This window comes from Chiloscyllium punctatum, chromosome 13, assembly GCF_047496795.1.
Source record: "Chiloscyllium punctatum isolate Juve2018m chromosome 13, sChiPun1.3, whole genome shotgun sequence".
In the NCBI taxonomy this organism is placed as follows: Eukaryota; Metazoa; Chordata; class Chondrichthyes; order Orectolobiformes; family Hemiscylliidae; genus Chiloscyllium; species Chiloscyllium punctatum.
Genome location: NC_092751.1, coordinates 99348003 through 99370759, shown reverse-complemented (window position 1 = coordinate 99370759; position 22757 = coordinate 99348003). Strand labels below are relative to the sequence as shown.

Sequence of the window (22757 nt, the reverse complement as noted above, 5' to 3'; positions counted from 1 at the left end):
TGAGACCTTTTCCCTTTCCATATGCTGCAGGGGACAATTATCTAACTGACAAAGAGGTAAGAAACACCAAATAAAATTCCATTTCAACCCCACAACTGTCCACTTTATCCTGTCTATTCCTGTCGTAGAAGCAGCAGGAGTTTCAAGCTCTCTCTCTTCCTCCCACAGCGTTGTCAAGGTTAGGTCAACAGAGTGTTTCTAAACTGATTTTTGACAGGCAGGGATACTAAAGTCAGAAGTCACATGACACCAAGTTATAGTCCAACAGATGTATTTAAAACCACAAGCTTTCGGAGTGTCATGTGACTTCTGACTTTGCCCACCCCAATCCATCACTAGCACCTCTACATCAGGAATACTAAAAATGATGGAACCAAGTCAGGCAGATGGAGTGAAGATACGGATCACCGATGGTCTAACCGAATGACAGAACAGGCTGAATCACTTACTCTTATTCCCACGAGTCCGATAAGGAGCTTGATGCTTTTAAGTCTACACTAAAACACATCAAATATGACCCCAATGTACAATGATTGTATTGGAAGTGTGGGTTACTCTGACCTGGGTGTGTTGTTTGAACCTGTAGTAAGTACAGAGTGTTAAAGGCAAAATAGAACTTAATCCAAATCTCTCTCTTTAAATGATCACACACTGTGGGTCAGCACAGTTTGAAGAGAACATACTCCCTTGGGGAATTCATTCCAAGGACTCGCCCAGTACAGTTCCAAAGCAGACGAGACAATGCAGTACCTGTCTGGCACACCTTCTGAAGCTTTTCCAAAGCCTTGATGGGATCGTCAATCCAACAAAGGTGTTAAGGTGGCAGGGCCGTGAGAGAAAGAAAAAAAAACAATGTGACGAATTGGACCAGCTCTTTCAAAGAGCTGGCACATGTACAATGGGCCAAATGGCCTCCTGATGCGCTACAAACCTCTACTAACCAAAAACGAACCGTTGCAAAGCCATTTCCTACTTTCAGGGTGACATCTTTTGTCTCTTTCTCAAAGAGGGACTCACACTCCAGTTTAATTCTACAAGGATTTGCTGGGCACCTCACCAATGAGGCCATTCATGCTCAAGAAACAATTCCACACGGTGGTCAAGGCAAGTGCCACCTCAGCGCCCTTGATCAGACGCAGGTAGTCTTCCCCCTACCCACTGGTGGAAAACGTCAGCAGTGCAGGGTTTTCGAGAGTTGCTACGAAAGGGAATGGAATTGTATCCTTAAAAGATGCCTCCCCCAACCAATCCCACCAGTGGGAGATTTGGGTGGGATCAGGCAACATTGGAACAGTCAAAAATACAAGATGGTGTCGGGAGGGGAAGGCAATGCCAGAATTCCATCATGGGAGGGCAAAATTGATGCCAGCCAACGCGGTGGAATGTTGTACAGTCGTTTCTGATTTAATGCGATCGCTCCATTCCTGTGCAACCTCATGTTATAAGAAAACTGTGTAACACCTTAAACAAATGGATCTGGAATCACATTGTAGCCAGTACAGGTAGGGAAAGTTCGCATTCAAGAAATAACGGTCTAAACTCTTCTAACACGTTATAGCCAATTCACGTTGTAGAAACGTGCATTATAGCAGACCTGACTATATATTAACATTGCAATTGAATGCAAATCTGATGCCCAAAGTTCAAGGTCAATCTCGTATTTCCCACAGCAGAGTGGTGGGACTCACTGACATGAGACAACGCTAAAACCTTCAATAATTTAATTAAATCACCCCCTAATCTCAATCCACCAATGAGTGGACAACCTGTCCTCCAAATTCTGGATTAGAGTGGCGCTGGAAAAGCACAGCAGTTCAGGCAGCATCCGAGGAGCAGGAAAATCGACGTTTCGGGCAAAAGCCCTTCATCAGGAATAGAGGCAGGGTGCCTGAAGCGTGGAGAGATAAGCTAGAGGAGGGTGGGGGTGGGGAGAAAGTAGCATAGAGTACAATAGGTGAGTGGGAAGGGGATGAAGGTGCTAGGTCAGGGAGGAGGGTGGAGCGGATAGGTGGAAAAGAAGATAGGCAGGTAGGGCAAGTCATGGGGACAGTGCTGAGCTGGAAGTTTGGAACTGGGGTGAGGTGGGGGAAGGGGAAATGAGGAAACTGGACGCCTCCTCGCAGAGCGCTTCAGGGAACATCTCTGGGACACCCGCACTAATCAACCACACCGCCCCGTGGCCCAACATTTCAACTCCCCCTCCCATTCTGCCAAGGACATGGAGGTCCTGGGCCTCCTTCACCGTCACTCCCTCACCACTTGACACCTGGAAGAAGAATGCCTCATCTTCCGCCTCGGAACACTTCAACCCCAGGGCATCAATGTGGACTTCAACAGTTTCCTCATTTCCCCTTCCCCCACCTAACCCCAGTTCCAAACTTCCAGCTCAGCACTGTCCCCATGACTTGTCCAGACTTGTCCTACCTGCCTATCTTCTTTTCCACCTATCCACTCCACCCTCCTCCCTGACCTATCACCTTCATCCCCTCCCCCACTCACCCATTGTACTCTATGCTACTTTCTCCCCATCCTCACCCTCCTCTCACTTATCTCTCTACGCTTCAGGCTCTCTGCCTGTATTCCTGATGAAGGGCTTTTGCCCGAAACATCGATTTTACTGCTCCTCGGATGCTGCCTGAACTGCTGTGCTTTTCCAGCACCACTAATCCAGAGTCTGGTTTCCAGCATCTGCAGTCATTGTTTTTACCTAACCTGTCCTCCAAATGTAACCCCATTGGAATGGGTCTTGTTCTTGTGACTGCACCCATTCACCTGCCACTCCAAAGTGGCCTTCCAGAAGTGAGACATCCAAAAGGGGTGACTACCACTCAAAAAGCATGATGGGAATGACTGAACACACTACCACATGGAGTGGCTGAGGCAATGCATTCAGGTGCATGCCAGAGGAAGAAAAGATGGCGATGATGACAACGTAGGAAGAGAGATGGGAAAAAACACAGCAGTTTCAGTGCCACGCAGACCTCAAATAAAAGCAAAATACTGCAGACGCTGGAAACCTGAAATAGAAACAGAAATTGTTGGAGAAACTCAAAGTGATTTTTTGAGTGTCATTTGACTCGTTCAGAGTTCTTCTGAAGAAAAGTCATATACGACTTGAAATTTAATTTCATTTTTCGCTCCAAAGATGCTGCCAGACCTGCTGAGTCAGAATCATAGAATTCCTATGGAAGCAGGCCATTCGGTCCATTGAGTCCACACTGACCTCCCAAAGAGCATCCCAGCCAGACCCTAACCCTGCCTTTCCCATGGCTAATCCACCCTAACCTGTACATCTTTAGACTGTGGGAATAAACTGGAGCACTCTGAGGAAACCCACTCAGATACGTGGAGAATGTGCAAAACATCAGACAGTTCACCCAAGGGTGGAATCGAACCTGGGTTCCTGGCGCTGTGAGACTGCTGAGCTGAGCTTCTTCAGCATTTTCTGTGTTTGTATCAACAGAGATCTGTTGAGCTGAATGACCTGTTTCAGTGCAATAAAATTTTATGTAATCTCCAGCTGCAGTTTTAAGAAATAATTTATTGCAGTATATGTGACATTTGAAGCAGCATGGCCTGTCACATACGCAAGATTTTGTAAAAGTGCACAGGAAGGCAAAGTAACAATTAAATGGCTCCTCTTCACTATAAAACACTGTGATCTGTTATCTAATGGGAGTCTTCCATTGGTATCACTTTACTTCATGCCTTTTTTTTGTGGAAGCCCCAAGTTCAAACATTTAACACCCCTGGAGTTACATCTACCACAGCAAGACAAACAAGAAAGCGCTAAAGCATTTTTGGCTGACCCCTTTGAACCATGTTAGCAAGAATGCCAAATCAAACATCAGCATCACAGGACATGCTGGAGGATTGTATTTTCTCACATTATACCGAAATCGTGTGTCTGCTTCAATTCATATGCTTCAGTAAATATAAAAATCTGCCGCACGCCACTGACTGGATAGTACAAAGTGCTCTCACAATTTATTCACCGTTGTTCACATCAAGCTCAAAACTGACCTGTTCAACTCTTTGTGAGCAGTGGAGGTCTATCTATTTTAATAGAGTCATGAGGCCATACACCACAGAAACAAATCCTTTGGTCCAATCACCATCTCAGCTCAAGGACATCTCTGCAGGAATTATTCAGGGTAGTGTCCTAGGCCCAACCATCTTCAGCTGCTTCAATCATGACCTTCCCTCCATCATAAGGTCAGAAGTGGGGATTTTCGCCGATGATTACACAATGTTCAGCACCACTCGTGACTCTTCAGATACTAAAGCAGCCCATGTTCAAATGCTACAAGATCTGGACAATATTCCAGGCTTGGACTGACAAGTGGCAAGCAACATTCACATGACAAAAATACCAGGTTATGAACATCATGAATAAGAGATAGGCAATCTAACCACTGCCTCTTGGCATTCAACGGTGTTACCATCACTGAATTCCCCCAATATCAACATCCTGGGAGTTATCATTGACCAGAAACTCAACTGGACTCACCACATAAACACAGTGCCTACTAGAACAGGTCAAAAACTAGGAATACTGCAGTGAATAACTCATCTCCTAACACCTCAAAGCCTGTCCACCAACTACAAGAAACAAGTCAAGAGTGGGATGGAATACTCCCCACTTGCCTGGATGAGCGCAGCTCCAATAACACTCGAGAATTTTGACACCAACCAGGACAAAGCAGCCCGTTTGGCACCACATCCACAAGCATCCACTCCCTCCACCGCGACAGTCAGTAGCAGCAGTGTGTACTATCTACAAGATGCATTGTAGAAATTCACCAAAGACAGCACCTTCCAAACCCACAACCAAATAGATCTAGAAGGACAACGGCAGCAGATACTTGAGAACACCATCATCTTCAAGTTCCACTCCAAGCAACTCACTATCCTGACTGCAATACAGAGGAACCTTAATTATCCGAAGGACATGGGCGGGAGTATTTCGTTCAGTTAATCATTTTCTGGATAATCAAATGCCAGATAACATAGTTTAGCTAAGCATCGGGACATTACGATCTTGTCGGATAATCCGATATTCGGATAATCGAGTGCTAGACAATCAAGGTTCCTCTGTATATCACCGCTCTTTCACTGTCACTTGGTCAAAATCCTGGAACACCTCCCCTCCCCCACCCCGAGGTGGACTGCAGCAGTTCAAGATGATAGCTCACACCACCTGCTCAAGGGCAACAGGGGACGGGCAATAAAAATGCAGGCCAGCCTGCATCACTCATATCCCACAAATTAAGCCAAATAAACATCAAAGTTCAATCCACGCCAAACATAACCCCAACTTACTCTCACCTGCCTGCTCCTGGTCCGAATTCCTTCAAACCTTTGCTATTCATGTACTTATCTAAGTGTTTTTTAAATATTGTAACTGTGCCTGCATCCACCATTTTCCCACTCGGTTAAAAATCACACAACACCAGGTTATAATCCAAGAGGTTTATTTGGAAGCACTAGCTTTCAGAGTGCTAGCATCTAATGATTACAAATAAACTTGTTGGACAATAACCTGGCATTGTGTGATTTTTAACTTGGTACACCCCAGTCCAACACCAGCATCTCCAAGTCATTCCCCACTCGAATCATTCTGTGTAAAAGAAAATTTGCCCCTTATATATTCTTTAAGATCTCTCTCCTCTCAAAATGTGCCCCATAGTCTTGAAATCCCACATCCTGGGGAAAAGACACCTACCAATAACTCTATTTATACCCCTCATGATTTTATAACCTCTATAAGATCACCTCTCAACCATCTACGCTCCTGTGAAAAAATTCCCGGCCTATCCAGCCTTTCTTTATAACTCATACCTTCCATACCCAGTAACATCCTAGTAAATCTCTTTCGAACCCTCTCGAGCTCTATAATATCCTTCCTGTAGCTGGGCAACCAGAACTGGACACAGTACTCCAGAAAAAGCCTCACCAATGTCCTGTACAACGTCAACGTGACTTCCTCGCCCTTATACTCAAAGGTCTGAGCAATAAAGGCAAATGTGCCAAATGCCTTCTTAACCATCCTGTCTGTATGCGACGCAAACTCCAAAGGATTACGTACCTGAACCCCTAGGTTCCTCTGTTCTACCACACTACCCAACACCCTACCAGTATCTATTCAGTACATGCCTCGGGTTGGCATGGTAGTTCAGTGGTTAGTGCTGCTGCCTCACAGAGCTTTGGACCAGGTTTGATTCTAGCCTCGGGCGACTGTCTGTGTGGAGTTTGCACATTCTCCGTGTGTCTGCGTGGGTTTCCTCTGGGTGCTCTGGTTTCCTCCCACAGTCCAAAGATGTATAGGTTAGATGAACTGGCCATGCTAAATTGCCCAAAGTGTTCAGGGATGTGTAGACTAAGGGGCATTAGTCAGGGGAAATGTAGAGTAATGGGGTGGGAGAGTGGGTTTGGGTGGGATGCTGTTGGGACAGTCAGTGTGGATCTGTTGGGCCGAACAGCCTGTTTCCACCCTGTAGGGATTCTATGATTCAAGACAGAATACAGGAAGAAACTATTTTTTTTTACATTACAGAAGGTGGCCGTTTAGCCCATCATGTCAATGTTTGCAGGAAAAGATCTACATACACAACACGGTACTGATAATCTTCCTTCTTCAAGTCAGCATTGTATGTTTTATACATCCCAGAGTAACATAGAGGTGAGTCGAGTCTCTCTGTGTGAAACATCTCTTAAAATGCGCCTTAGAATGTCTGCTCCACGCTTCAGCCCTACTTGCAGCTCATTCTACAATTTGCTTATTTTTCCCAAGCTTAACTAATCAAGCAGTGAGCACTGATAGTAAACAGACTTACATTAAACACATTGACTTGATTTATTTATTGTTGAGAAAGAGGTGCTGGAAAAGCACAGCAGGTCAGGCAGCAACCAAGGAGAAGACTCTATGTTTTAGGCAAGAGCCCTTCATCATTGTCACGTGTATTTTGTTACAAGTGTTGTATAGTGTCGCCACTCTCTGGCGCCACCTTAAAACGCAGAAAAATAAACCAAGACAAGAGAATAGAAAAGGCAGAAGGAAGAAAACATGTTCAACTTTACAGTCCTGCTTGTTAAAGGGTTCCATCATGGGACTAGTGGCCAGACACGAGAAACCTTTTGCCATGCCACTGCTGGAATAAAGATTCACCCACCGATTCGCATCATCCCGTCTCCATCAACACCCTCGGCACGGAGCCCTTCGTGGATCTCGCCAATGCAGATCTGCTGGGTACCCCATCAGCCAAAACTCAACTCTGCTACAAAGAGTCTGCTTCAGGCCTACCTCGTTGAAAACAAAAACTGACAATCCCAAGCTCACTCCACCGCCATCTTACCAAAACAGGACATTAATTTTAAAAGGAGGGAAAAAAATCTTCTTTTTAATTGAGCTATCCCACATAACAAAGTCTATTCAGAGTCACAGAGATGTACAGCATGGAAACAGACCCTTTGGCCCAACTCACCCATGCTGACCAGATATCCTAAATTAATCTAGTCCCATTTGCTAGCACTTGGCCCATAGCCCTCTAGACCCTTCTTATTCATTAACCCATCCAGATGCCTTTTAAATACTGTATTTGCACCAGCCTCCAGCATCTCCCCTAGCAGCTCATTTCACACTTGTTAAAGTTCAGCATGCAAATTTTTTCTCCAAGTACAGATAAAGTCTTTGAGGTACAAAGATCTCTGAAAAACGGCTCAATTATCCTCTGGTTAGGTATCCAAACTGTGCTTAAATCTAACAAGGGCCTTCCTAACAACTCCCACAGTCACCTGCTAATCCAGGAGTAAATGTACTGCTCTGAATACATCCTGTTAATGTGGACTTTTAGCTCTGGAAGAATGGCCACTCGAGTTGAAACATAAACTCCGACATTTCTCCAGATGTGCCAGCCAGACCTGCTGAGCTTTTCCAGCAACTTCTGTATTTGCTTTTAAAGTTGTGCCTGGCCATGTGAGATTTGACACTAACAACGTCGGTCTTGGAGCATTATTAGCTTCAGTCTACATGCTAAAGGGTGCCACACTACAGTGAGAAAATTAACTTTTACGTTCTACAATTAGAGAAAGACATAATGAAATGGAGAGAAAGCCAATTTGAATAGCTCCACACTTCCCCCATTTAGAAGACAATCATTTAGAAATCACAGTTACAGTCATCATCCTTTCTCAGGGACTGCACTCAGGTTCACTTTAAACATCCCACTTGATTGCGGACAGACACTTCTGGTACTTTCAAGTTAGTTCCTCTTTTCTTCTGACTCCCTGCCCCCACTCACATGGCCTCCCAGGAAGCCACAAGTTTCGAGTGCCTGCCCTTTCTCATTTCAGCTCAAACATGACCACTTTCATGTCAACTCTGTCCCATCCCAGCCCACTCAAGGTCTCTGAGCACACTGAGATCAGTTTCTCTCCCCAAAGCCCTTCTCCCACCCTGGGGACACTCGTCCACATCTGGGAGAGCTCATCTTCCAACGTGTCCCTTTCAAGAGCTGAGCACATTAGGGCTGCTTGCCACCTTCCTCGCTTTTGCTCTGAGTCATTTTGGGCACTTTTCTCAGAATATTAAACACCTACAAGGGCAATACTGAGGGTGTTTGGAAAGTGCAGCAATTTCACCACAAGCCCCTCCATCCACCTTTCAGTGTCAAGAACAACGAATGAGGGGTTCCAATAGTGGTGGGACACATTAGTGGGTCTGTAAGCAAAATTAACATCCAGCAGAAAGATTCCAGGAAATCCTTTTTACTTTTTATCTTCAACCCTTGAATCTAGAAGGCTAAAGGGTATAACATGGAACAAGAGAAGAAAAGAAAACAGTGATCAGAACTTTGGTATGCTAGCCTTTATTAGTTAGTGCATGAAGGATAGGAGTTAGGAGGTCATGTTGCAGCGGTACAGGACATTGGTTAGGCCGCTTTTGGAATGCTGCATTCAATTCTGGTCTCCCTCCTACAGGAAAGATGTTGTTAAACTTGAAAGGGTTTAAAAAGGATTTACAAGGATGTTGCCAGGGTTGGAGAGCTGAGGATGTTTTCCCTGGAGCGTCGGAGGCTGAGGGGTGACCTTCTAGTGGTTTACAAAATCATGAGGGACATGGATAGGATAAATAGACAAGGTCTTTTCCCCAGGGTTGGGAGTCCAAAACTAGAGTATATAGTATAAGGTGAGAGGGGAAAACTTAAAAGGGACCTAAGAGGCAATTCTTTCACACAGAGGGTGGTGCGTAAATGGAATGAGCTGCCAGAGGTGGAGGCTGGTACAAATACATTTAAAAGGTAAATGGATGGGTATAGAAATAGGAAGGGTTTAGAGGGATATGGGCTAAGTGCTGGCAAACGGAACTAGATTAATTTGGGGTATCTGGTCAGCGTGCACCAAGTTGGACTGAAGGGTGTTTCTGTGCTGTACAGCTCTATCTCTACCTGAATTATAAAACCTATCAGCCATTACTCAGTGGATTAATTCCAGAGATCAGGCTCCTCTCATCCCAGTACGATGAGAATTAAGCAGTTGGTGACTTGTTAGAAAGTGCCACTAAAAGCTCATTTTCTCCTTATCGGTGTGAAATTCTTTACTCTGAAACCTGCTGCTGGGTGAGTGATGCTCCAAAGACTCATTCTTCAAAGAGGTTAGTGTGTCAATTCGTTTACTGGTTTCTCATTTTGCTTAAACCATTTGCTCTGCGCCACATTGCAAATCTTGAGGCAACTCGGAAACAGTAAGATGGGAACAGCCACAGAGTGAATCACCCCAAGGCGGACCACGTGCAGTGAAGATCTAGATCAAATGTGTTAACATATTGCCACCAAGCCCAATATGGTCATGAATTACACAGAGTTATCTGCACAGAACTGGTCTATGCCAGTGCCTTATGCTGCATAACACCCTTCTAGCACTTTCATTAATGCTTCGAGTCCAGTATTACTCATTCTCTTCTTGGATCCTTAAGTCACACTCAGTTAGAAACATTAACTCTGTTTCTCTCTCCACAATATAGACAGACCTGTTGGCTGGTACACAAACAATATTTAAAAGGCATCTGGATTGGTCTGTGAATAGGAAGGGTTTAGAGGGACATGAGCCAAGTGCTAGCAAATGAGACTAGATTAATTTAGGATATCAGGTCGACATGGACGAGTTGGACCGAAGGGTCTGTTTCCGTGCTGTACATCTCTATGACTCTCTGACTTCTCCACAGCACTTTGTTTTTATTTCAGATTTCCAGCACCTATAGTGTTTTGTTTTGATCCTGATACCTTACATCATTGCAAACCATCAACAGATCCTTCGATTTCTTTCTCTGCCATGTACTTACACAACTTCTCTTTAATGGCATCAATGACTTTGCTGTGGGATAGATGACATTTGCAAATGCAATCTCTTCCCCCACACAGCATGCAAGAATACATCTCTTTTTTGTGGTTATCACCATTAGTTTGATCAATAAAACCTTTCCCTCAGAATGAGACTTGAGGCATACATGTACAGATGAAATGTCCATCTCATGTCAACCTCACAGTGCCCTCCCATTTAAAAAAAGTATAAACAATAATTAACTTAAATTACAATTTGGGTTTAATTGCATTTTAAAGCTGACCATCTAACATGACAGTGGTTATGGTGTTTAGTGCCACTTTCATTCGCATCATGCATGGCAAATTCCAGTCAATTTAACAACTGCCATCAAATCGAAAGAATCATTGGAAGTTTTTGAAATGAGATCATCTCTTTCATTGTGTTCTGTACATCACAAACACTTCAACAAACCGGCGACTCTTCCCTGGCCATAAACCAGCAGCGGATGACTCAGGAAGAAGTTAAGAAACCGCTGTCTGGTCTGGAGATCTCATTCAAGCTTTCTCTACCGACTTGCACAACATTTCATGCTTTCAACACAACTCCAAATCAAGTGCTAACTCTGCTTATTTGTTGACTGAGTTACTGTGGCCAGGTCAACGTTGGTTAGTACCGATATAGAGCAGAAGAACTGAACAGGACTTCCTCTTTCCAAAGGCCGGCAGTATCACAGACTTTAATATCGTGGATGTTAAAAATCAGTTCCTTCACACACAAATGTCGGACCAGTCTGCCTGCGGGTCTCTCAATGTGACACTTGCAAACCGTTCTGTAGCTAAAAGAAACTCCTCAGCCATCTTCTGAACTTCTGATTTATTCGATACCCCTCACTATTTTTGTTTTGCTCGAGAGGAAGTGCTTGAATTTGTGGTAACACCTTTCAGTCTCAGGATACTTAGAAATGCTTCACAACTAGTGAACTACTTTTGGAAAGTTGCGAAAGTTATAAGGAAAGAAACTACTCACCGAGAGAAGGGAGATGACTGTAAACTCCTTAGGGACAAGGCTTCTATTTCTAAAGCTCTACTTTTGGGGAAAAAACCCTTTGGTCAACAGAGTCATTGCATTTCTCAAGGGGAAACTTGGCTGATAATATGAGGAATTAGAACAAAGAGCACTTCCTTTCTTGCACCCACCACCAGCTGAATTCCCATCAGCTCACACAAGGTTAGAAGTCCACATTACAACTCTCAGAAGGTGCCCTGAAATAATCAGAACAAGTCAAGCCATAGACAATCATTTCCCCAATTCCTCGCTTTTACTCTGACTGAGTGAGTGCACCCTGTCACATAAACTTCAATCCAAAGCAGGTTAGAATTTGAAGACCATGGATCAAGAACCACCATTCAAGATGGCCACATTTGAAGAGTTACAAAAAGAACAATGTTTTATCCAATCCACATTTCTTTTTGTGCTTATAAAGAGGGCAGTGCAGAGTAAACCTTCCTTCATGCTTTCTCGATAAGATGAGGCCTGAGTCTAGAAGAGCTAGTCTTACCAAAAGGACATCATGAAGCAAGTACAGGGAGCTCCTCATCTGCGTCCATTAGCACAGCTTGTGGTATTGACAGTTTTAGAACTCAAATCATTTGAATTTACCTGTGCAAGTGGACAACAAGGTGGCACAGCAGTGTCGTCAACAAACCACAGAGATAGCGCGGTTGCCAGGAGGTAATTATCAGGGATAAAGTCATAACCAATGTTGACTGCTTTTTTTTTTCCAAAAATGACTTTCTTTTGCCAAAACCCAAAGGTTAAAGTTAATTCTGTAGGGAAGACTGCAGAAGGAGTCTGGTTTAAGCCAATGCAGTCAACGTACGGAAAAAGATTTGGTTTGTATGTAACCCAGGTGTCACCAAAGTGCCAGAACGCTTCACAAAGGAGAAGTTATTTTTTGTGATTCCATTTTGTAGCGGCCATTTTTCACACAGCAAGTTCCCAAACAGCAGAGAAACAGAGAAAATAGGAGCAAGAACAGGCCATTTGGCTTGTCATGGTCATACGACCACTTAACATGATTATGGCGGATCCTCTATCACAACACCACATTCCTGCTCACCTCATATCCCATTGTATCGCTAAATCTATAGTTTTTCTCATAGATATTCAGGGAGGTGGCCGTCACTGGTAGAGAATTCCACAGGTTCGGCACCGTCTGAGTAACAAAATGTCTCCACATCTCAATCTGAAATGGTCTCACTCATATTTTGAGACAATGACCCTTTTCTCTAAACTAGAGAAAACTAGACTAGACCCTTTTCTCTAGTCACATGTAGGCCAGATCAGATATGGACAGCAGGTTTCCTTCCCAAACGACATTCAATGAACAAGATGGCCTTTTACAACAGCGGACAGCTTCACACTCACCTTTACAGAGGCAAGCTCATAATTTCCTAGTTTTAAAAGTTGAATTAAAATTCTCCCAGGAACCATCATGGAGTTTGAAGCCAGCGGTGGATTACTTGCCCAATGACAGTACCACACCATCGCCATCTCCCAACTTCAAAGTAAGCAATCAGAGGCCAGGTTTTGTGTCGGTTTTGGTGGTGCTGACATAGAGCAATGTAACCTCGGTCTTCATAGATGGAGATTTTTTGAGATCGCCCAATGTTCACCCAAACAGACCTGACTTCACATTTTTTCCTGAAGGACAGTTGTCTTTGACAATACAGCACTCCCTCACAATTTGGGTAACCCTGAGAAATGGTTTGCATTAATTATGGCAGGGCTGGTTATTACTGGGCTCTGACACCATGCTGTGAATCTCTTCAGCCCACGATCCAGAATATGAAGCCAGTGCCGGCCAATGGTCATCAGATTGCTAGACAGCTTTCCTGTCACTGTACTACATGCCGAAAGCTAAGTTTTCAGAATTACTTCCCCAGCTCTTATCCATTGCCAAAACAAAAGCTCTCCTTTGTCTGTTTGACATGAATTCGGCTTATGACTAAGATCTCTGTTTATTTTCCGGAGATTTGCTTTAGTCCAAAAGCCATTCAAAACATTTCATATTCTCTACAAGCCTGACCCATTTTTAAGAGTGGCAGAATTCAACAGAGATTAAAAAATATAGAGATAACCAAGAAGGGATTAACTAGTGAAATGGAAACTGCTGAGATTGTTTTAAGATAGCATACAAACTTAATGTAAGGTGACAACATTTGGAAGAAAATTCCATTCTTCATCGCTAGCTGGTCCAGCATTTCACTTCACACACGTATTAGATCCTCAGGTCCTCAATGGAATTTGAAATCCCTTTTGGAACAACATAAATGTCCTTCCCGAGGGCTGTGCACCCATTTTCCTAATCTTAGCTCAGCTATCCTTACCGTAGCTCCATCTCACTGAAGACTCCCCTTATCCTTGATAAAGTAACCTTAACATCCAACATCTTCCAGTATTACATTTAGGCAAAGCGTTTAAATGTTTCTGATCTCCGCATTGCAACAGAACCCTGGACTCTTGATTGCGTTGGGCACAGTACCCTTCCTTTCATGAACCAAGCACCATTTGATTTGAGGTGATGATTAAGTTACACAAGTTCAAGGTTCAAAGATATGAAACGTAGAACATTACAGACGAGTACAGGCCCTTCAGTCCTCGATGTTGCACCAACCTGTGAAACCAATCTAAACCCTACACTATCCCATTGTCATCCATATGACCATTTAAATGGCGTTAAAATTGGCAAGTCTACTACCATTGCAGGCAAGGCATTCCACAACCTTACCACTCTCTGAGTAAAGACATCTATCTTCTATCTATCACCCCTCAATTTAAAGCTATGTCCCCTCATGCTAGCCATCACCATCTGAGGAAAAGGGCTCTCATTGTCCACCCTGTCTAATCCTCTGATGATTTTATGTGTCTCTATTAAGGCACCTCTCAACCTTCTTCTCTGTAACGATAACAGCCTCAAGTCCCTCAGCCTTTTCCCATAAGACCTTTAGAGGGGAAAACACAGAATCATGGCTCGTTTGGTAACACTCTCACAACTGAGCCATGAGGTCTCACTCAAAGACTCAAAACAATAGGACCTGAGGCTAACATTTCCAGTGCAGCACTAAGGGAGGTCTGACTGGGTTAAAGTGCCATTTTTTTTAATGAGATGTTAAACTGAAGCTCTCTCTGCCCAATGCTACATATCCAACGACGCAACTCCAAAGCAGCATAAAAGTACCATCTCTTCCTCATCCTCCCAAACGCCAGGCTAACAATCAACTTTAACCCAATGTCACCACAAACATCACACATCTGTTTGAGGGAGCTCACCCTGCCCTGTTTCCCCCATCACAATGATGGCTACAACTCAAAACGTACACTCTGGCTGTAGAAGCTTGGGGGACATGGTGCCAGTTGTGAAAGATTCTGTTAAATGCAAATCTTTCTTTCCCTGGAAAATTTGTTGAGGTGAATTCCCCAAAATGACTTCACAAGAAATGACTTATGTCGACAGAAACGGAGTGTAACTCCACTCGACGTGAAATCTCCACTCGTTGCGGTTTGGCCTCTGTCCAAAATGGAGAACTGCTAAACACACCTCCCAGCAAAGCCAAGCTCAATGTTCTGACTCAAAACCAGAAGTTGCTGGAAAAGCTCAGCAGGTCTGGCAGCAGCTGTGAAGAGAAATCAAAGTTAACGTTTCGACTCCATTGACCATTCCTCAGATTTACAGCATCGGTGGTTCTTTCGGTTTTTGCAACATTCTGACTTCCTGCTTTGTCCACATCTCCTCACTTCTTTACACACATTGCAAACAAAAAGGCACAACCAGTGTCAACAATTTACATTTATATAGCAAACTTTAACACAGAATCAAGAGAGAACAGAAGACACCCTTTGGTCCATCAAGTCTGTGTCTGTACTGCCACAAATATACAACAACCTACCTGGGCTTAACCTTTCTGCTTCAGACTCAGTCTTGAATGTTATGACACTTCAAGTGCTCATCCAAGTACTTTTTACAGGTCGTGAGGTTTCCCAAATCAAATACACTCCCAGGGAATGCATTCCAGACCCTTCTAGTTGAAAAGGTTTTTCTTCAAATCCCCTCTAAATCTCTTGCCTTTCACTTTAAGATTAGGCAAAAAGTAGTCACCACAGTCCTACCAAATGAGAGGACTGCTCTCTCATTAGACAGACAGACAGAGAGAGAGAGAGAGAGAGAGAGAGAGTGTATGTGAGCGAGAGAGAGAGAGAGAGAGAGAGAGCGATAGATAAGACTGGTAGTGGATTAACCAGAGGGTCACCACACCTGAGGGGTGCAGAGAAGTCGAGAAGGGAAGTCCTCAGCTGGTCAGGGAATTAGCTGTTGGCATCATGCTACATCAGCTGTCCAGCCAACTGAGCTCACCGACCTCAGTTTAGTATAATCCCATTGTGCCTCACAAGAGCTTTAGAACATAGAACATTTCAGCGCAGTACAGGCCCTTCAGCCCTCAATGTTGTACTGACCCGTGGAACCATCTTTCCTACACTATTCCATTTTCATCCATATGTCTATCCAATGACCACTTAAATGCCCTTAAAGTTGGCGAGTCTACTGCTGTTGCAGGCAGTGCGTTCCACGCCCCTATTAGTTTCTGATTAAAGAAACTACCTCTGACATCTGTCCTATACCTATCACCTTTCAATTTAAAGCTATGTCCCCTCGTGCTAGCTATCAGTACCCGAGTTCCATTATCAAATATAATTAGACGTCAAGCCACAGAATCAATACAATTAACATGCACCCATAGGACAGGCAATCAAAAGATGAACAGCTAGGCTTTAAAGGAGTGATGGCAGTGAGATGGGAAAGGTTGAGATTCAGAGAGGCTCTAGACAGCTAAAGATAGGGCTGCCAATTGTGTAGTGACTAAAATGGTCGATGCACAAGTGGCCAGAATTGGAGGGGCATTGAGATCTGAGAGATCTAGTGGCAGAACGAAGTGGAACAAAGGCAGGATTTGAAAACAAGGACAGGCATTTTTTTTTAAAAACAAAGAGACCTCCGCTGGACTGGGAACCAACCTGGATCAGTAATCACAGGGATTCTCAGTGAAGCGACAAGGTCAAAGTCAGGTTGGTCACAAGCATGAACATGCAGGCCTCTGGTGCCACACAAAAGCCTGAGGTGCTTCTAAACTGCAGAAGTACAGCCAAAGGGATGCTCAAGGTCTGGGTAGGCTGAAACTCTAAGTAAAATCCTTCACAGTCATGAAAAAAAACGCAAGCTTTCGAACGTGCAGTCAGCTTAAGGGAATACAAACAAAATACGGTGAATGCTGGAGATCTGAAATGAAAGCTAGCTGATCTGGTTGCAGCTGTGGAGAGAGAAACCAAGTTGAGATCTTGTGACCCTTTTTCAGAAATGAGTTTGAGAGAGCTGGTTACATAATTGTAAATGCATACAGTCAGTTGCCAGTGTTTCCAAGGAAACAGCATCGGCAACAGGATCTTCATGGTTTGGTACAAATGGGAGTCCAAAGGTTCCTTGGAAAGCTCTCTGTGTTACTGGAGGAGCCCCACCTGCAAGAAAGCCAGGTCACTTGATGCCGTCCAGCTGTGTGTCCCAAACCCTGGCTGTGTCTCTGGGGATCACTGACATGATCAAGACAGAAAGTTCCGGGTGCTAGCTGCGTGCCAGAAACTCGAGCTCTTGAGGTCAAGGTCAACACTCGGTACGTTGCTGTCAGTGGTGTCTTGGACAAGATGTTAAACTATAGCCCGATCCATCCTTGCCTGGCACTGTTTCACTATTTCTCTGACCTATCCCAACCACCATTTCTCCACCAATTATAAAGAAACAAGATTCTCCAGTCATTACTACAATGCTGTTTACAGGAGCTTACTGTACTCAAATTAGCTGCTGACTTTCCTAAGTTACAACAGTGACTGAGTCCAAGACTACTTTATTGGCTGTAACACACTTCAGGATGTCCGGAGGTGATGGAGGATGCATGAATTAAAGATAATTGCAAGGCTTTTTCTTTCCTTTCAAATCTAGAGTTGAAATCAATTGAAGCACAATTTTAGTAGTGAGTATGGATTGTAAACTAGAAATTCTTGTAAACTACGTGTTCAATCCAAGGGACGTCTGTACTGTTTTGTGTACACTCCTTCATTTCACTCAGTACCACCTAGCCAGTCTTCCAGTAAGTTTGTTGTGAAGGGGATGCCCAGTCATCTGTTGCACAGATGGATGGGGACATTCTGGGTCAGTATTATTTGGAACAATCACACGGTCATGAGATAATATCAACAAGTCTGACAGAGGAAGCTCTAAATTAAGGTGCTGCCACCTAACTGTTAGGGCATTTGCAGGCACCAGACATCTAGCTGTGTTAGTGTAGTTATCATAGCGCTGAACATGAACAACACAAACATGGTCAGTTCAGTTCCCACCATGCCAACGTGTCAAGATGAACTCAATCAATCTGGCCACCTGTACGCTGTTATTTGGAAGCAAAATGGCCAGTAGAATACAGTGTGCAAGAAAAAGTCACTTGCTTAATCAATGCCTATCAGTAATGACTCATAGAATCATATAGCACAGGACATAGGCAGTTGGCACTGGATCTTTGAGAGTTTTCTAACCAATTTAGACTCCTAATCTTTATACAAAACTTTCCCTCTTGATTATTTATCCCGTCCAAAAGTTACAATTGACGCACGTTCAGAGGCAGAACAACTAACTGTATCATTCCCAAAAAATTCCCACACTTGCCTACGTGCGGCTGATCTACATTCTATTCTTGAATGATTATGTAAGAGCCTAGCAAGTCAATCAGCCAATGAGCTCCAGCACCTTCTCAAGACATCGAGGAATGGATGATGAATGGAATCCTTTGCACTTCACATAAACTCTTCATAACTTAAAACACAGAACTGGCTGAAATAAAACCTGTTGTAAGAGTTCAAGGAAGTTTATTTTGAGGGACAGACACGTGCTTGAGGCCCATTTCACAGGAGCCAATGGCCCATACTCAATGTGAAGATGTGATAGGGTTAGGTTTAGAGTTAGGGTTAGGGAAACTCACAGGGAAGCTCCAAGGAATTCTTGAAAATGGAAATGTTCCGATCTAAAACATGATGAACGTTATCAGATGACAAACTCTGAGCTGGCTCTATACATGCAGCATCTCCACTCATTCAATCTCTCCAACCTACATTAGAGGCAAAACTATTTAAAGTCAAACTCTGGACGTTGTACATGACCTGCACCTCTTCGGAGGGTTGAACAGTAGCATTATCAATCAAGTCAAGTCAGCCTTGTACCAGTATCAGGACACTTTCCCCATGTTGGTTTGGTTAGGCCTGAGGTGAAACCAACAATGTAAGCAGGCCTCTCCAGCCCAGCAAGGGGCTACAAACTAACAGGGCTCAGTCCACAACCTCTGACAAAAGCTCCACAATACTGTCCTTTTCAGATGCTAAGCATTTGGCTGCACGCTTCCAGAATTTTCCATGTCCTTTGGTCACTCATCCTACAATATTAAGCCACTCTTTTTTTTAACTCATTCATGAGATGAGGGTGCCACTGGCTGGGCCAGCATTTATTGCCCATCCTTAATTTCCCAGAGGGCACTTAAGAGTCAACCACATTGCTGTGGGTTTGGAGTCACGTGTAAGGCAGAGCAGACAAAGGTGGCAGTTTACTTCCTTAAAAGACATTGGTTTTTCCCCCGACATTCATTAACAGATTCACAGTCATCACTGGATTCTTAATTCCAGTCATTTTTACTGAATACAAATTTCACCACCTGTCATAGGTTAAATCTGGGTCCCCAGAACATTCCTGGCTCCCTGGATTCCAAGTCCAGCAATAATAGGCTAGGCCATTGCTTGGCACCAAACTTACTCTTGCAGTGTCTTTGACACTCAGTTCCCAACTTGCCCAATAACTACCCATCTATAGGAACACTTCTGTGGAGAGGGTGCTTCTTGCATTGAAGGGGGCACCTGAATAGATGGAAAACTGACCAGGATTGTCTTAACGGCAGTGGAGACCCCTTCCAGGGCCTTGTGTTACTGCCTTTTGTTAATGTTTTGAAAGGACTGGAAGCAACTTGGTTTTCCTTTTAACAATGGAACTGTGCACCCAGGTTAAATAAGCAGGAGAGTGCAGAGAAGTGTCTGGTTGAACACCACTCCTGTGGGACTCTTCAGCACGTAGAAAAGTGCCTTATAAATTAGCGGGGCCTCCTTCCCCTCCCCCAAATCAATGCCTTCAGGCAGCAAAATGAGCAACCACAGTATGCAAATGTGTCCCACTTCCCAGTTAAAGTCAGATGTTTATCCTCTACCGCCTGTTCCATTTGACAACACAGCTAGCACACAACCTTACCCAGAATCCTTTTTCTATGAAGGACTTGAGAACCCTCCTTCCCCTCGTAGCCAAGGCAAAACCAACTTACCAGACCAAAAGCTGGCCACACTGCTGCCTGCCTCGCTCCTTGCCTGTGTCTCGTTTTCTCCAATGCATTAAAAGGCCACATATGTCTGCCTGCCTGTGCCCACTTCTAGCCAGCATTCAAGTGCTGCAGAACAAAGACAGCCAGGGGCTGCCTTCATCTCAGTTAACAGCCAGCCAGCAGCTATTTTCCAGTCCTCTCAGGGCGTCCAGCACTCTGCATGTCCAGCTACCGCACAATACACATCAATTATTCATCCCTAGCCTCCTGGTTTCCAGGCAAAACCAATCACAGATGGAGCCCACTAATGGAGCCAGGCTGTAGTTGCCAACAGGCTATTTGTACTCTGCTTCCAAACACTCCTGAGACAATGGAGGCAGAATGAAGTCTATCAAGACCTTTTCAGCTGGAGTCAAATAAACTTCACAGGCATTTATTGCAGCACATCAGCACACAAATGTTCTTGTACTTGAGAGAAAGGATTGATTCAAAGGATAATGCTCAGGTACTAAGAATGAAGAACAGGCTCTTTTTCTCTCCCTCTCTGTCTCCACCTTTTCTGAATCACACATCCCCCTCCCCTCCCAACACCTTCCCCCCCCCCCCCCCCCCAAAAAAGCAAGCACTTATCTGTTAGTCTGACTGATGTAAATTGATGATCCTCCTGTTGTCTACTGATCCATTTCTCTCTCCCCATGCATACACATCACACAAGCAGTCACAGCACTTTGCCAGAAGGGGAGAGAGAGAGAGAGAGAGAGAGAAATCCAGGCAGCTTACATTTCAAACTCTTTGCAGGGGTGGTGCACTTCACACAACAGACAGACACTCCGCTGGACCGCAGCCAAAGTCACAAAAGCTGATCAATTAATTCGACAGCCGACGGCCACAAGTGCCCGCAGTAAATTACCACGGCATCAGAGAGAGCAGGAAAAGCCTGCTCATTGAAGGGGGGAGAAAGCTGAACGCTGGGCTTCCCCCTTCAGAGTGCTGTTGTCTAAATCCATCAAACTAGTCATGCTAATTAGGGTACAGAGAAGGCTCTGCATTTAGGCAATGCTGGTGGCTTTCTGATGTGCAGAGTTGGAAGCAGTTTTTTTTTGTTGCCTGGATTGTGGGGGTGGGAGGAGGGGTTAAGCAACCCTTGTCAACTGCATAGTCCTCTTTAAAATAAAACCCTCCAACAACACTGAATATTCGCAGAAAAGAATGAGAGCCACGGCGTTTGTGTCTTTTTTTTTGTTACACACTGTCACTGCTAATTGCTTGTCTGTGAGAAAATACATAAAAAGGGAGAGAATTTGCAAGCTACTGTTCAATTGTGGCAGCCTTTCCTGATATTACATCCTGTGGCAACCACCACTTCCTTCACAGAAACAAGCTACACACACACACAAAATATATAGAGGCAGCCATTACTGAAGACTCAGCTACTGGGTTTAACTTCATTGACCTGCAGTAGAGATTGCTCTCACTGAATGAAGTTGAAAGGAGAACCCTGTGATAGGGGTAAATATCAGGTAACCTGTACCAAGGATACAGAAGAGGTGGCCATTCCAACATTGACACCCCACAAACCAAGTTTAACTCCTTGGAGAAAGTGAGGACTGCAGATGCTGGAGATCAGAGCTGAAAAATGTGTTGCTGGAAAAGCGCAGCAGATCAGGCAGCATCCAAGGAGCAGGAGAATCGACGTTTCGGGCATGAGCCCTTCTTCAGGTTTAACTCCTTGCAGGTTATTGAGCTTGGCATGTTAAATAAACATTGGAAGGACAGAGAGAATCAAAACTCAAAAAGAAATGAATCCCAACTTAAATATCTACTCATTCCATCGCACAAACCATTTTGATGGTCATAGTTGTTAATCAATTCAGATTTACATAGAAGCCACTTTTTAAAAAACAAATCACCTCCCCCTTTGCTACATCCATCTCAGAGAACATATCACTCAAACTTCCAGACTTTCACATCTCTCTCAGCTCCTTACCAAGAAAAATAACTTAATGAAAGGAAAGAACCTGTTCAGAGTTATCGTTGCACACCTCTGGAGCAATTGGAACTTGAGCTTGAGCCTCCTGGCACAGAGTTAGGGACGCTACCACTGCACAGCAAGAGACACTTCAAGGAAATTTGACAGCGTGCTCAACTAAGGAATCAATTACATGAAAGCAAAGGGGGCATTGGTTGGGGCTCAGATTTTTTTTTGCTACCTGGTTTCTCCAGTTTCTGCTCAACCACGTGAATGTGTGGAGGCCAGTGTCATTTCTCTTGGCATGACAGCCTTTCATTGACATGCCATATTCACCCTTATTGCACCATGGTATGGTACATCAGCCCGCAAGAGCAGACCCATTAATCTGATTCCTCTTTCCCCAGAACCCTGTCCTCTGGCTGCCGCCACTGGAGACAGTTTCTGCTTACTTACATGACTAAACCCATTCTTGTTTTTCAAATACTTCAATCTAGTCTTCTCTTGAACTTGATGAAGAGTCATCTAGACTCAAAATGTTAGCTCTCTCTCTGCCTGACCCACCGTGAATTCCAGTACTTTTGTTTTCAGAATTCCAGTACAAATTCTGTAGTAATTTGGTCCTTCTCTTGAATTTCACTGGGTAAAGAGGAACAGTCCAATCTCTCCACCCAAGCCCCTTATTCCTTGGTACCATTCTGATAAATGCATTCTGCACCCTTACACAGGCCTCAACTGCCTCTTACACAGGCCTCAACTGCCTCTTTCACAGGCCCTCAACTGCCTCTTTCACAGGCCCTCAACTGCCTCTTTCACAGGCCCTCAACTGCCTCTTTCACAGGCCCTCAACTGCCTCTTACACAGGCCCTCAACTGCCTCTTTCACAGGCCTCAACTGCCCCTTTCACAGGCCCTCAACTGCCTCTTTCACAGGCCTCAACTGCCCCTTTCACAGGCCTCAACTGCCTCTTTCACAGGCCCTCAACTGCCTCTTACACAGGCCTCAACTGCCCC

At 44.3% G+C, this 22757-nt stretch overlaps 1 protein-coding gene across 21 annotated transcripts in view; it reads right to left on the bottom strand.

The window, feature by feature from the left end:
• The window catches only part of zmiz1a (zinc finger, MIZ-type containing 1a), a 320345-nt gene that overhangs the window by 90291 nt on the left and 207297 nt on the right, over nucleotides 1-22757 (bottom strand). The window contains exon 1 of one of the 21 annotated variants that reach the window (XM_072583422.1): nucleotides 20556-20799. The exons of 18 other annotated variants lie outside the window; for them this stretch is intronic. The gene's annotated coding sequence lies outside the window, so the exon portion shown is untranslated. Of the gene's footprint in view, nucleotides 1-19778; nucleotides 19979-20405; nucleotides 20528-20555; nucleotides 20800-22757 lie in introns of those variants that run through there. 2 more of the 21 variants (XM_072583420.1, XM_072583421.1) reach the window with 2 other exon arrangements.